We start from the raw sequence: 14,354 nt of genomic DNA, 5'->3' as shown, positions 1-14,354 counted from the left end.
TTTATTTCGCTTTCTGACTCTGCGCTTGTGCCTTCAACACTTTCACAACAATTTTCTGCTCCTCAATAAGGAAAGCCCGCTTGATCCTGTCACGGACACACTTGGCACACATGGAGCCACCATAGGCCCGGCTGACATGCTTCTTTGTCTTCAACAATCTCATGAGGACTTTCGGTCTCACAGCACGAACCCCTCGGAGTAGGCCTGGGCACACACCTCACGCTGATTTAGGTGCTTTTCCAACCTTCTTGGTGTAAAGGTAAACAATCCTGTTGCCAGGGGTTCGAGACAGCCTAGTTTTGTTGGAGGCTGTGTTGTAGGAGAGCCTACGACGGTATGTCAAACGCTGGACCATCCTGAGTGCCTCTAAGCACCGTCCCCGGAAGAGGAAAAGGATTTCTAAAGTTTTGGACGTCGTTTACAATGCACTTCCTGTTTACTTAGGTAATATTATACCTTTCTGGAGTCTTTGATGGAGTTGAAGAATAGATAATTTACTTTTCCTTAGTCATGATAAAAGATAAAGTATATATAAATATTGTATCTATAATTCTTGATTGATAATGGTTATGTTAAAGTTAAAACCTTCCTTATTTAGATAGAAAAGGGGAGGTGATGTAGAATTTCTCTTTGTATGCTGTGAATACCATTGGTTAATAAAGAAGCTGTTTGGGGCCTATTGCAGCACAGAATAGGGCAAGGAGGGAATTCCAAGCAGATAGAAGAGAAGAGATTAAGCAGAGTCATAGAGAAGCTGTAGAGCCATTGGAGGAGACAGATGCAGGAGACAAATGCCACCAGATGAAACCTTACCGCTAGGCCACAACCACTTGGTGATATACAGATTAATAGAAATGGGTTAATTTAAGATGTAAGAGCTAGCAATATGCTTAAGCTATTTGCCAAAAGTATTGCAACCAATATAGTTTCTGTGTGATTATTTCAGGTCTGGGCAACTAGAAACAAATGAGCAGCCTCTGCCAACAGGACTCAGAAAGTAAGAAGACACATGAGGATTTTTATGGGGAACTGCAACCTAGGATGTTTGTTTTGGGGGATGCCACTATCTGGGCTACAACTAGGGAAAGATTCAGGTTCAAATTTTGGTTAAAAATGAGATTCTGAAGCTCCGTGTATTAAGCTGAACTGAAGATCAATGTCTTTCTGAGTGTTCTGTTGGAGCAGGGGAAATGATTCTTACTTTGTTGGCCTCGTCAACATTTACAGACATGAGCTCTTCATTTTATTCTGGTTAATCGTTGGAGAGAACAGAAGAATTTGATTTGTGAGGTATACGGGTGCTCATTTCATGATTGTGAGGTTTTTGAGGGTGGGGGCGGTATTACAGTTCCTGCTGCACTCTGTCCTTCCTTATTAAAGGGAGGGCATGACAGTGTGGGCCACTAATTATATGTGTGTCCTTGAATATTCACCAAAGCTAAGCCTGGATTAGTGTTTGTAGTACAACAGCCAAATTCACTTAGAGGCCAGCAGGAACCTGATGGAAATGCCAGCTGTTGTAGATGAAGAATTAGTTTACCTGCAGGAATGTGCACAGCCCATCCAGATGTCTTGTGTGAACTTCTTGGCAATACTATGGGAGCTTCCAAGCCATAAACATACATTTTTTTTCAAAATCTACTAAATTTAATGAAACTTAAAATTGCTTATCAAATAGTAACAATTTCATTATTTTTTCTCCTGTTTAGTCCATTCATGGTACTGCTCACTGTGCTCTGTAGATCTGTCTGGACAAAACACAAGTTCTTTGTTTCCTGGCTTTCTCACTGAATGAGATCTGAATGCCTCCAACTGAAATGACAACTTCTCTGCTTCTATGGTAAAGTTCTAAGCATGCAAGTTTGTGGGTTGACTTCTTGTCTCAAACTGAACTCAAAGAGTACGTTATTAGTTTCCTTAACCATGCTGCCTGTAATTAGACTCAGTCAGGATCATGTACTTTTCTGCCTGTGTTTGAGACAGGGTCATACAGTGTTGCTCGGGCTTGTCTTCAACTGATGGCAATTCTCTTGCCTCAGCCTCCCATGTGCTGGGATGATGGGGACACCTGACTGTAGTAGGAAGCTGCTTGCTCATTCGAGGATGCCCAGACTTGAAATAACCACTCAGAAGCTGTATTAATTAAACCACTGCTTGGCCTGTTAGCTCTAGATTCTCATTGGCTAGCTCTTACGTCTTAATTTAACTCATTTTCATTATTGTATATATTTTACCACAATGCTCGTGGCCTGCCAGCAAGGTTCCAGCTCACTGCTTGCATCTTTCTCCTTTGGCGGCTCCATGGCATCTCTCCACTCTGCCTTTTCTTTCCTAGCATTTAGTTTAGTTTCCCCCACCTTCCTCTATTCTGCTCTGTGCAGGCCCAGGACAGTTTCTTTATTAACCAATGGTATTCACAGCATATAGAAGGGAATTTTACATCACCTGACATTTCTTCTCCAAAAAAATTAAAATTAATGCTGCTTTTAGCATAGACATGCTAGATGCTATTTGTAATACATATTTAAGGCATTAGTACTAATTTCACTTAAATTGTATGAATTAAACTGTAGCGTAAACATGTCATAATGGTGGTACTTTTAAGAATACAGGTAATTATTACACAGACTGAGCAGGATATATGTAGGAAAATATAGGTTTATATATACATATATGTGAGTGCAACAATTAATGGGAAAAAAAGGCCAAGCATTTGAAAGATAAGAAGCGAGGCTATATGGGAGGATTTGAAAGGGAAGGGGCAAATTATGTAATTTTACTATAATCTCAAAAGGATAATAAAAAAGCGCCCCTTTCAAAAATTCCTCAGTATCTAGTGGGGTAGTCACCAGGCCACCAAAACTACTATGAGCAACACTTTAACCAGTAAAACCCTTAGACAATTGGCCAAAACAAGTCCAATTATAAAAGAATAAGGGAAAAATTTATTTTCCTCAAATGATAAGGCTTATAACTTGGCATTAAGTTTATTCTCCCTCCCTCTCTTCCTCTCTCTCCCTCTCCATTCTTCCCCCCTCTCTCGTGTGTGTGTGTGTGTGTGTTTGTGTGTGTGTGCGTGTGCATATGTGTGCACTATGGGGGCTGGACTAGGATCCTACATATGCCAAATAAGTGCTGAATCACAGAGCTACATTATCAGCCGTTTTTTTAAACTTTTATTTGTTCTTGCTCTGTTTTTTGAGACAGAATTTCATGTATCGCGGGATGACCACTACCCAAGTTCTGCTATTATAAATGAGAACCAGCGGTCCTCCCTGCTATCAGCAATTAACTAAAGTAAAATTAAAAAAAAACACATAGTTATTTTGTTGTCACTACATCCTAGTCTTCCCTGTCATGTTGTATAAATATTCTTCTATGTTTTCCACTGACATCTGCCCCTATTGTCACCTTTGTAGTGTAGTAAGCCTATCAACAAGGACTAACGCATGTCCTAGTCGTCATGGCTTCTCACCTAAAGAAACATTCTTGACCTAGTTTCCCCATTCTTGCCTTCATCATCACAGCTGCAACAGCTTAAAATGGTATATTTGATTTACATGATATATAAGAAACATACACTTATATAGATATTATATATAGTTACATAGGACATATATGTGTATATATATGAATGATATCTAATTTTGTTAAAGTATAAATGTCTTAAGTCTTAAGCCTCTAGAGACTTGGATCACACCTATTTTACTGGTCTCTTGCTCAAAATTTTCTCCATCCCCAAGAAGTTTTGTTCTGATTTGCTTACTGTTGTTGACGTCAAGCTTAATTTCACAGTGGTAAAAGAACAGGCTCAGTATTATCTCAAGCTCTTCAGGTTGCTTTGGTTTGTTTTGTATCCTAGGTTGTCATAAGCTTGGTAATGTTTCCTATCATTTGAGAACTTTATGTGCCACAAAGTTATTAGATCCAGCACCCCTCTGTATCCATAACCTTCAGCTTGTTACCAGAGGTGCTGATTATTTTCTATATGTTCACAACAATTTTTATTTATTTGTTACTTAGATGCTGTGAGTAAAATGTTGGGATCTCCCACTGTGATTAAGGGCCTTAGTTTTGTCAGCACTATGACATGATTATGGCTGTCACACCCAGAGGTTCGTGTGCTAGGAAGTCTGTCCTCCATTTGGCATTGTGGAAATTGTGCGGATAGTTTAAAGGAGAAACCTAATGGAAGGTTCTTAGTACACTTAGGAGCTGGTGGGCATGGGAGAAGTGGGAGGGAGAAGAGGAACAGGAGTAATGATGCAATTATATTTTAATTAAGCAAAAAACTTATACTGTCAATTCCTTCTGTGATTATTCTTCTTGATTGCCAACTGGAGATATTAAGTACATATCCCAATATGTATGTGAGTGTGCTCTCAGGGAATAGAGTTGTGTAGCAACTTCTTCCAAATTGAAACGTTACCTATGAAGGGAGGAAGGCAGCTCATTAGGCTCAAGCCATAAGTGGGATCCAGAAGTTTCTGCAGAGTTGAAACTTGAAAGATTCACAAGCGCTATCCTCAAGGTTTCTCAATCAGCAATCAGTTGCTGAGTAGAGGAGAATCTTCCACCAGACAACTCCCTGAGAGTCTTGCATGTAACTCTAGAGTGATTACCCAAACCAGCTGGACTTTACAGTGCTGCAACCCTTTGCATCTTGCACAGTCTTATAAATGACTGTCAACCACACCAGTGTAACTAACCCTAGCAAACCAATTGGTTGTCCAAACTGCAGTATGGTGGGATTATTACTTTGGTTGTTCCAGGTCATCTGTCTGGAGGGAGTAGACATTTTTCTACATGTCTACTCAGGAAATGCCATTCAAAAATAACCATGTTTAATATGGGAGGTGCCATCCCACACACTGATGCCCAAATAAAATTAAAAGGGAAAAGGAGAACATTTGCTAGAATGGACATTCTCTCCTCTGTTCCTGACATCATGAGCTAACAGGTTTTGCCATTCACTTTCTGCCAACTGGCCTGAAATCCCTGAGACCATGAACTAAAGTGTATCTTTCTCCAATCCTGGCTGTTCTGCCATGGAGTTTGACCAAGAGTAAGTCTAACAAATGTATCTTTATCTTAAACAAACAAACAAAAATTCAATAAAACCCTAAGTACAATTTTTTTAAAATTAAAAAAATTCTTCTGATAAATGTATGTCTTTTTCAGTATGAAACATTCATCTTTATCTTTATTTCTTACAGATGAAGTACTCCCTAATACTAATATAAAAACAACATGGTAGGTGCTTTACTTTAAAGTGCTCTGTCTTTACATTTAAAGTGAGTCCCTTTTTAATGACATATACTTGAGCTTTGTTTTGTTACTCAATGCAACCACATTTTGTTTTTTTTCAATTGCATTATTATGTTTATATTCAATGCAAGAGTTGACGTATTTGGATTAAATCATGATTTTGTTAAAAGTCTTAGCTAGTCCGCTTATTCTATGTTCTTATTTGCTTTTGTGCAATGTAAAATTTTGATATTTTTCAAGCAGAACCAAAAAGTGCAAACAACATGCTTTTGTAGAACTTTTTGCCAAGCTATATTTAATGCTTTGTGAAAGATTGTCACAATAATTTGAAATTTAAAGGAAAGACTATTGGATAATGCCTTTCATAGCTCAAATCAATGTATTAAAAATGAGTGAAGAAATCTGATTTTGTAGTGCTTTTATATTCATGGCCCAAGACATATATTATTGGGCTCACAGAAAAGTTCTAGCTTTATCATTTTAGATGGAAAATATAACACATTTTCAATGTTTATTACTGTGGTTTTGTAGGGTTATTCAGTCTAGCAAAATTAAATGGCAATCTAATATGTCAAATACGTTCCCCCAAGAGCCAGAACAACAGCCTCATAATACCTCTCCAGAATGATCTCAACTGAAAATCAATATCTATGGTACTAATTTGGTATGCCAGAAAAAAAGGAAAAACACTCTTCATTGTAAGCATCTTGTAAATAATCCAACTGAAGGCATTCCATTCTTAAAAGATGTTGAAACAAGTTAGGAAAATATCATTTCATCTTACTAATCTAAGCAAAACTAAAAGATGTTATTCTTTTATTGGTAAATTTGAAAACACACGATAACACTTCAAATCAGAAATGTGCAGTTTTCAAATACATTACTTAAAATGAAGGAATAAAAGAGACATTGCCTGATTGCACTACCTGTTTACTCAGGTAATATTATTTCCCTTCTCAGGTCTTTAATGGGGTTGAAGAATAGATAGATAGTCTTAGAGTTCCACAATAGCCTGGAGTGGAGTATAACAAAGGTTAATTTATTTGGGGATTAATTTACAGTAAGCGTCTCGGTCTGCAGTCCTCTGCATGTGCTGGGAACTAGAAATGAAATCAGCAGCAAAAAGGGATACACATGCTTTTTGTCTGCACCTACAGTACATGAAACCATGCCCAAAGTGGGATGGTATCTTAAAGGTTATTGGCTGAAGGAGTTTCCACAGCATCTCCTCCTTTTTATCTAAATAAGAGAGTTCTAAGCCTAATCCAAAACTATACACAATAAGAACAAATATAATGTATTGTTCAGGAAAAAGAAGAGGCAGAAGCATACATAAAATTTAGAATAATGACCAGCATAAACAACATCAAAAAAGAAACATATGCTAAATGTTCGAATATTTATCCTATCCTAAAGAGTCTAAACCTAATATTAGAAAAAGTTTGGCTAAGTCATGAGAGGAAAGTAACTATGACTATCTATCTAGTCTTCAACCTCATTAAAGACCTGAGAAGGAAAATAATATTATCTAAGTAAACAGGAAGTGCAATCAGGCAACTGCCAAAAGGTGCAAGAAATGACAGAGACAACTGGCTACCTGGTAAATCACCCAAAGTCTTATTTGCAATGTTGGAGCAACCAACTTTGGTTAAGGCCTAGAGTATCTGACAGACCATTTTCAGAGGCATGAAAATTTGAAAAACTGTCTTGGGAAGGTTTGACAGTTGTTTCTTCTTGTATCCTGCTTGTCCAGTTTGGACACCATGTATTTTGTCAGTAGTCATGGCAGTTTGGCTAAGAAGAAAACAAGCTCCAATTGGAGTGTCTTCAGTGCCCAACATTCTCTTAGGAATAGAACAGTGCTGCCAAGAGCAATGATGTCTCATATAATCAGAATCCTAAATTATTTAAATGCCATATTCTATAGTTCTTTGAAGTGTTTGAAGATTGCCTACCTGTATGTAGAATACAGTCTCTATGCATCTAAAGAACATGATTAGTCTAACTGTAAGTATGATAAACATGGATTACTAGTGAACTGAAATTCTTAATACCTATATAGTTTAAAGATTAAGGCTTCATATTAAAAATTAAAATTTTTAAACAAATGCACAGCATATGAGGACAATGACCTCAAAATGTGAACAATATAAATATAAGCATCTTGACCAGAGGTAGAAATGTATAGTGCAATATGATAAATATATTCTAAAATTGCATCCATATACAAAATATCTTAAGTAGAGGTAGAAATATGCATGCATAATATGGCAAAGTAACTTTGCACAGGTGCACCAATATTGTAAACAGAAATAGGAGCATATTCAATATAACACATATAGTTTGGATTTGTATCAATGCACAAGAATCTATACCAAGGTAAATTGTCTATAAATACTAACTTATAAGTAATAATCTACATATTATCCCATCCCATCTATTCTCCCCCTCCCTTTTTTCCCTCTAAAGAGATCCCTGAGCCTACTTCAGGCAGAGTCAGGAAGATGCCATGTAACTACTGAAGGAGAAGGATGCTGGAACTTCCTGGTAGGCCACAGCCTCATGGTGATACATAGATTAATATAAACGGGTTAATTAATTTAAGATGGAAGAGTTAGTTAATAAGAAGCCTGAGCTGATAGGCCAAACAGTGTTGGATAAATGTATATGGACTTAAGAGAGAGAGAAGAAAGAATACAGTCAGATTAAAGGAGTAAATAAAATAAATATTAAAAGTAATAGAGTAATAAAAAGCTACATAAAGATGGAAAATACACAGAGAGTCTGGATTATGTATATTATTGTGTTTTCTTTGAATTTCTTGACTGCAGAGAGATATTCGATTCTGGAGACTGCTAAGATAAACCAACATATATATATTTTAAAGGTATCTTGACTTCAAAATTTGAGTCTAAGGACATGTTGCTTTGGGAAGGAGGTTTTGCTTTTGTTTCCACAGAAGATGAGAACCTATGGATTCCTTCCAGGCTAATGTGGTTTGATTGAACAAGACTCCCCCAATGGTCTCTGTAAACCCTAAAAATAATTACCCAACAAACAACAGAAAGCAGCTTGGAGAAAACTATGCCCAAATATTGTTTAGAAATGTTTGTTTACATTTAAAGGGCGATATGCTATAAAGATGAATACTTTGCATTGGTATGGATTTTGGTTTATTGATACAAATTTAAGGTCAATTTTGTTATACTGTGTATATGTATTTCTGTTCTTGTTTAAGATATTGTGTTTGAGCAGTGTAAATGCAATGGATAGTTAATAAATATAGACTAATAGTCATCTGTAATAATCAAGCTTTTAATTATGTTAGGTTTTCTAGATATTCAGAGATATATTTCAGTTAGATAGGAAATCTTCATTACCTATATAACATTTAAAATATTTTAAGAACTTCGACTTTTCTTGACAGTGAGACATGTCTGTCTGGCAGCACCAAGCTACTTCAAGAGAAAGGTGGGCATCAAAGAGGCTCCTTACAGCATTTGTTAGTCATTTGAGCAAGAAACTTATCTGGACATGGACTGGACATGAAGAACCTGTGAAAAGTGACTGTTGAACTTTCCAAAAGACAGAATGATCCTTCAGGTTTCCTCCTTCATAGAAGAAAACATCAGAAATTCTGCAAGACTGACAATCTGCCAATATAGGCGAAACAGCCTTTCAAATTTCCTGCTTCATAAAAATGTCTGCCACATACTTAGGGCCTGAAGGCTGAAAATGGATACTCCAATGTTCCCAACGTTATGGAAGTTACATTGGGTGACTGTCCAGACAGCAAAATGTCTCTGTCAATTCTAGAGCTTTGGAGTTGCTTCAATGTACTTCCTGTTTACTTAGCTAATATTATCTTTCTGGAGTCTTTGATAGAGTTGAAGACTACATATAGTTATAGTTTTCCTTAGTTATGAAAAAAGATAGATTAGGTATAAAACTTTAGAATCACAAAGAAATATTATAACTATAATTCTTGCTTGATAATTATTTTGTGCATGTAATTTTACTATGTTAAAGCCTTTCTTGTTATTTAGATGGAAAAGCAAAGATGATGTGGAATTCCCCTCTGTATGCTGTGAATATGTTTTATTACCATTAATTAATAAAGAAACTTCTTTGGCCAATGGCAGGGCAGAATGTAGCCAGGCTGGAAGAGATATAGAGATATTGTAGGCAAAGTCAGGGAGACACTATGCAGCTTCTGAGGGAGAAGGAAGCTGGGACCTACTGGTAGGTCACAATCTCAGTATATCGATTAGGATAAATGGGTTAATTTAAGATATAAGAGTTAATTAATAAGAAGCCTGAGCTAATAGGCCAAACAATGTTATAATTAATATAGTTTCTGTGTGATTATTTGGGTCTGGGAGGCTGGGAATGAAAGAGCAGTCTCTGCCTACAGGCATCTGCATTCACAGGAAAGAATGAAAGTATTGGAAGTTGTATGTCCACAAATCAGAACAGATAGGAATTCAAATTAAATGGTGACATGGTTAGGCTTCATAACTTGCCACTCACCTACTCTAAGATTTTACTTACAGAGATTTGTGAGTGATTGTAGAAGCAATGGTTCTTAATTGAGACTTAGCACAGGGAAACAAAGATTCTCTGCTTTTGGTTATGAGTTCCCCAGCCCTGGGCTCCTGACTGTGTAGTGGGCCATGATTTCCATTAAAAGGCTATTGATACCTCCATGTTTTGCTAGTGGGCACTTCTTCCCCTGTAGGTCATTATTATAGCCCAAAGGATTTTCACTGTGTAAAACTGTTGCTAACCTTTCCATCCCATCATCCTGCACGGAATTTCTGGTACTATATATTAGCCATTACTGAGGAAGGTTTATTTCATTTCCACCTTGACTATCTGTGTCTCGTGGCCAGCATGTACAGTGTCTCTAGCAGTAGAGTCTAGAACTTGATGGGAAAACTTTACTGCTTAATTAAAATCTTTTAATGGACATACAATTTTAAGGGCAAACTTATCTTGAGAACTAAGTTCATTCTTGAATCAGGGATCAAAACAGCAGAATAAAACCTTTAAAATTAATTTTACATTTATTTTGGTGGTAGTGGGTGTATCTTTATGTGTGAGCTCATGTCACTGTGTGTATGTATAGAACAAAAGGCAACATGAGGGATTATTCAATTCTCTACTTCCACTATGTGGGATGAAATTCGGGTCTCTTCAGGAGTGGTAGCAAGTACCTTTACTTGCCATTCATTTCGCTGGTCCCCAGAATAAAAATCTTAAAGCTGATTATGGAGACATACACCTGTAATCCCACCACTCAAGTAGATGAAACAGGAGAATTGCTGTTAATACCCTCTCTGAAAATAAAAAAAAATGTGTAAAAAGTTAAAAACTGGGATTCAAAGTCTCAATTTTTTTTTTAAATTATAGAGACTGGGGGAAGTTGGGTCTTCCATCACAGCTTCAACCTCCCCCTTTAATGGATGTGGTACAACAGTAAGGATTCTATGGTTACATTTGACTTTGAAGTTGTAAGATATCAGTGGATATGACATACACAAGATCAATATGAATGTTTATCCTTCCCCAAATCAAATTGTATAGTTGCTTTAGTATCTGTGAAGCCAGCCACATGTTTCCTTTTGTTTAAATTCTGTGGATCCATTCCTTGCATAAAGAGATGTTAGATATTTAGAACTCGAGTCCTGGGAGAATAAAGAAAGCACCCACTGTTGGAAATCTCTATCACGACAGGAAACTATTATGTAAATGATTGGCAGATATTTAACAGCTGTCAACAGACACTGAACACAGAACTCTTACCTGGTGGTCCGGCTCTTGGGAGAAGTGCTTTTTAAACTAAATTTTAAAGATAGATAGTATTTTATGGATACATAGAACAGAAGGATATCTCTGGGACAAATGACACATGAGGCTATATGGATACCTGAAAGATTTGGTAGACTCTGAACATTGTCACTAAGGAAAGAAAACTAGTCTCCTCATTTTTTTTTCTGTTAGAAAACAAATAAAAGTGATATCCAGTTTCATGCTCTTCGTGCATCCTATTTATCAGACATTGAACTTTTATTCATTATGTATTGCTTCCAGTAAATAAGATTTTCCAGCCCTGAATTTTTAGGGTAAGGAAAGTCTCCCAACCCTTCTTTTATGCCCTTATTTTTAATATTGTCAGTTGCGCTGAAGTTCTTTCTGCTCCTAAGCACGACAGCCAATCTTTAACTCTGCTTTAAAATCATGGTAATGCCACTCCATGCTGTAGCCACCAGATGGTAATGAAGAGCAGCCTGGCTGCACACATTACCGTGGGGTGTGTTCTGGCGTTATGGGTTTCTGTAGAAAATTAGTTCTGATAACTCTGTTCAATGAGGCATCCCTACGACGATACTTAGATTGTTTAGTGTATGTGCCTCTGACTTTTGTGACCAGATCTGTATTCCCTGCCCCTGCCACCACCACAAAAAGTAAATAGAGAAAAGGCATGAAAGTATATAACTGTGCCTTTTCTCATTGTTGTTTAAGCATTTGAAATGACAAAATATTTGTGTATAGAATAATGAGTGAAAATACATGCAAACTTCAGGCTGATTTGCTGTCTCATTCTAATCCTGAATATTTCTGAAATATTGATCCCTTCATGCTGCTCTTTAAGTTGATAGAATAAACATCCTATGCAAATGATAACAATACAGTTGCAGAAAATATAGAGCAAGTTCTATGTTTTTGATTTTTGGATCTATTTAATTGCCAAATATACTCAGTCACTGTTGTTTTCCAAGTAGGGTTTTAAAATTTGTATGTATGTCTACACATTAGAATGTGTATGTGTGAATTTGGGTGCCCACCAATATCATTTATTTGGAGTCACAGATGACTGTGAGCTACCTGTGTAGACACTGGGTACCAAACTCAGGTCTTCTGCAAGAATAGCAAGCACTCAATCACTGAGCCATATCTCCAGTCCCTAAGGTATTTTCTTTTCTTTCTCCCTTCCCAGTTTTTTTTAAGGGTTAGACCATTTGTTATACTTAAAAATACACATTTTAAATTTTGCATTAGCTATTTATGGTAAAATGATTTGAGTCTATTTCTTAGGAGTTTTTATTTGACAAGATTGTATAATACAGGTACAGTATTAGACAAAAATGTTAAGGGGACTAAATTCAAATATGGTGACTCATTTAGAATCTAAACTGTAGTTCATGTATGTTTAATATTATACTTGCTTCTATATCATGAGAGTTTGTCTATTTCACATAATTCATCATTTTAAGACCAATAAGAAAATAAGATGTTATGAGTTTCAAGTTTCTATAGAAATTTAGTATCATCTTTGAAACAAATCATTGGCAATCAAAAAGCAAGAAAAATAAAATGTGATTAAAACATCAAGTTTTAGCAAAACATAAAAAATTAGAGGGGTGCACCCACACACTGAGACAATGGGGATGTTCTATCGGGAACTCACCAAGGCCAGCTGGCCTGGGTCTGAAAAGCCTGGGTTAAAACCGGTCTTGCTGAACATAGCGGACAATGAGGACTACTGAGACCTCAAGAACAGTGGCAATAGGTTTTTGATCCTACTGCACCTATTGGTTTTGTGGGAGCCTAGGCAGTTTGGATGCTCACCTTACTAGACCTGGATGGAGGTGGGTGGTCCTCGGACTTCCCACAAGGCAGGGAACCCTGATTGCTCTTTGGACTGAGGAGGGAGGGGGACTTGATTAGGGGAGGGAGAGGGATAGGGGAGGCGGCTGGGGGGAAGAGACAGAAATCTTTAATAAATTAATTAATTAATTAATTAAAAAAGATTCTATTAATCTATTAGTCCTGTATTATTTATGCCACTGAAATAGAAGCAATAAGATAAGATATGGATAATCTCCCTATTTTCTATCAACCTCCATTTCTCTCTCGCAAACATTTATTTTATATGAATATGTGTGTGCCAGAGTATGCAGTGCCCAGATGGTCCAGAAAAGAGTGTTGGAACCCTAGTATTGGAGTTGCAAGGAGCTGTGAACCACCCAGTGTGGGTCCTGGCAACAGACCCCAGGTTCTCTGCAAATCCAATAAGTGCTCCTAACTATGGAACCATCTATCCAGCCCCATGCCTCCACACTTTAAAGAACCTACTCATGTCGGACATGGTACTATACATTAATTTCAGTACTCAGGAGACAGAAGCCTATCGGTCCCTAAGAATCCAGGTTAGCCTGATCTATACAATGAGTTCCAGGCTAGCAAAGGCTACATAGGGATATCCTGCCTGAGCAACACCGGAATTAACTCAGGAGCTGGACTAAGCCTGAGATACTGTTGTCTGGCTGCTTCTGTATCACCAACAAAAAAGTAATAATGCAACTGAAGACCACAATGTGATCCCCCGCAGTTAGTCACTGTCTACTAAGGTCTCCAACCCATTGGGTGAGGCACAACCTCAGCATAGAAGGCAATCTGCCTTATTAGTGTCTAGTGACTTTAGTTTTAATCTTATCAGGTGAGAGTGGGCTCTTTCAAGGTGGGATGGCTGTAGAGTAATTTTAATTTTACTCATAGTAAAACTTACGTAGAAACATCTAGAGTACTTAACCAAATATAAGTGTACTGCAATTTTTCCCAACCAACCCATCACAGTACTCATTAAACGGTATTTATGGTTTTTTTTTATTTTCCTATAGAAAGATGTGGGTATCTAAAACATGTGTAGATGGCCTTTTAATATCCTTCAATAATTGTGTCTTTGTGAATCATCTTTGCACAAATCTATTATACCCTGCTTTAACCAATAGAAATATGCACTATATTTTGAAGCGTTTGTTTAGAAGTCCTTAGCTTCCTTAGGACTTAGGGCACAGTATCTTCAGAGTTTCACTACCTTTAGATCATCACCTTTTATGGAAGCCCAATCTAAGATGGGGGCAGAGAGATGGGGGAGGAGATGCAAATAGTAACCACCCATCCCAACTGCTCTAGGTAGCCCAGATAGGTGTCCACCGTCTAAATCTAAAGCAGTGTCAGACATAGATAAGTGTGCCAGTGTTTACCTATAGTAGTATTGTGGACCTCCTTGGAGAATTGCC

The 14,354-nt window shown here is 37.2% G+C and overlaps 1 pseudogene; it reads right to left on the bottom strand.

The window, feature by feature from the left end:
* Position 1: 1 nt before the first annotated feature.
* LOC126506195 (60S ribosomal protein L34-like) lies at positions 2-390 on the bottom strand (annotated as a pseudogene).
* Positions 391-14,354: the final 13,964 nt, after the last annotated feature.

Source organism: Alexandromys fortis, unplaced genomic scaffold (genome assembly GCF_014885135.2).
Source record: "Alexandromys fortis isolate MF-2015 unplaced genomic scaffold, M_Fortis_MF-2015_v1.1 scaffold_0, whole genome shotgun sequence".
Lineage (NCBI taxonomy): Eukaryota > Metazoa > Chordata > Mammalia > Rodentia > Cricetidae > Alexandromys > Alexandromys fortis.
This window is presented reverse-complemented; position numbering and strand designations above follow the sequence as displayed.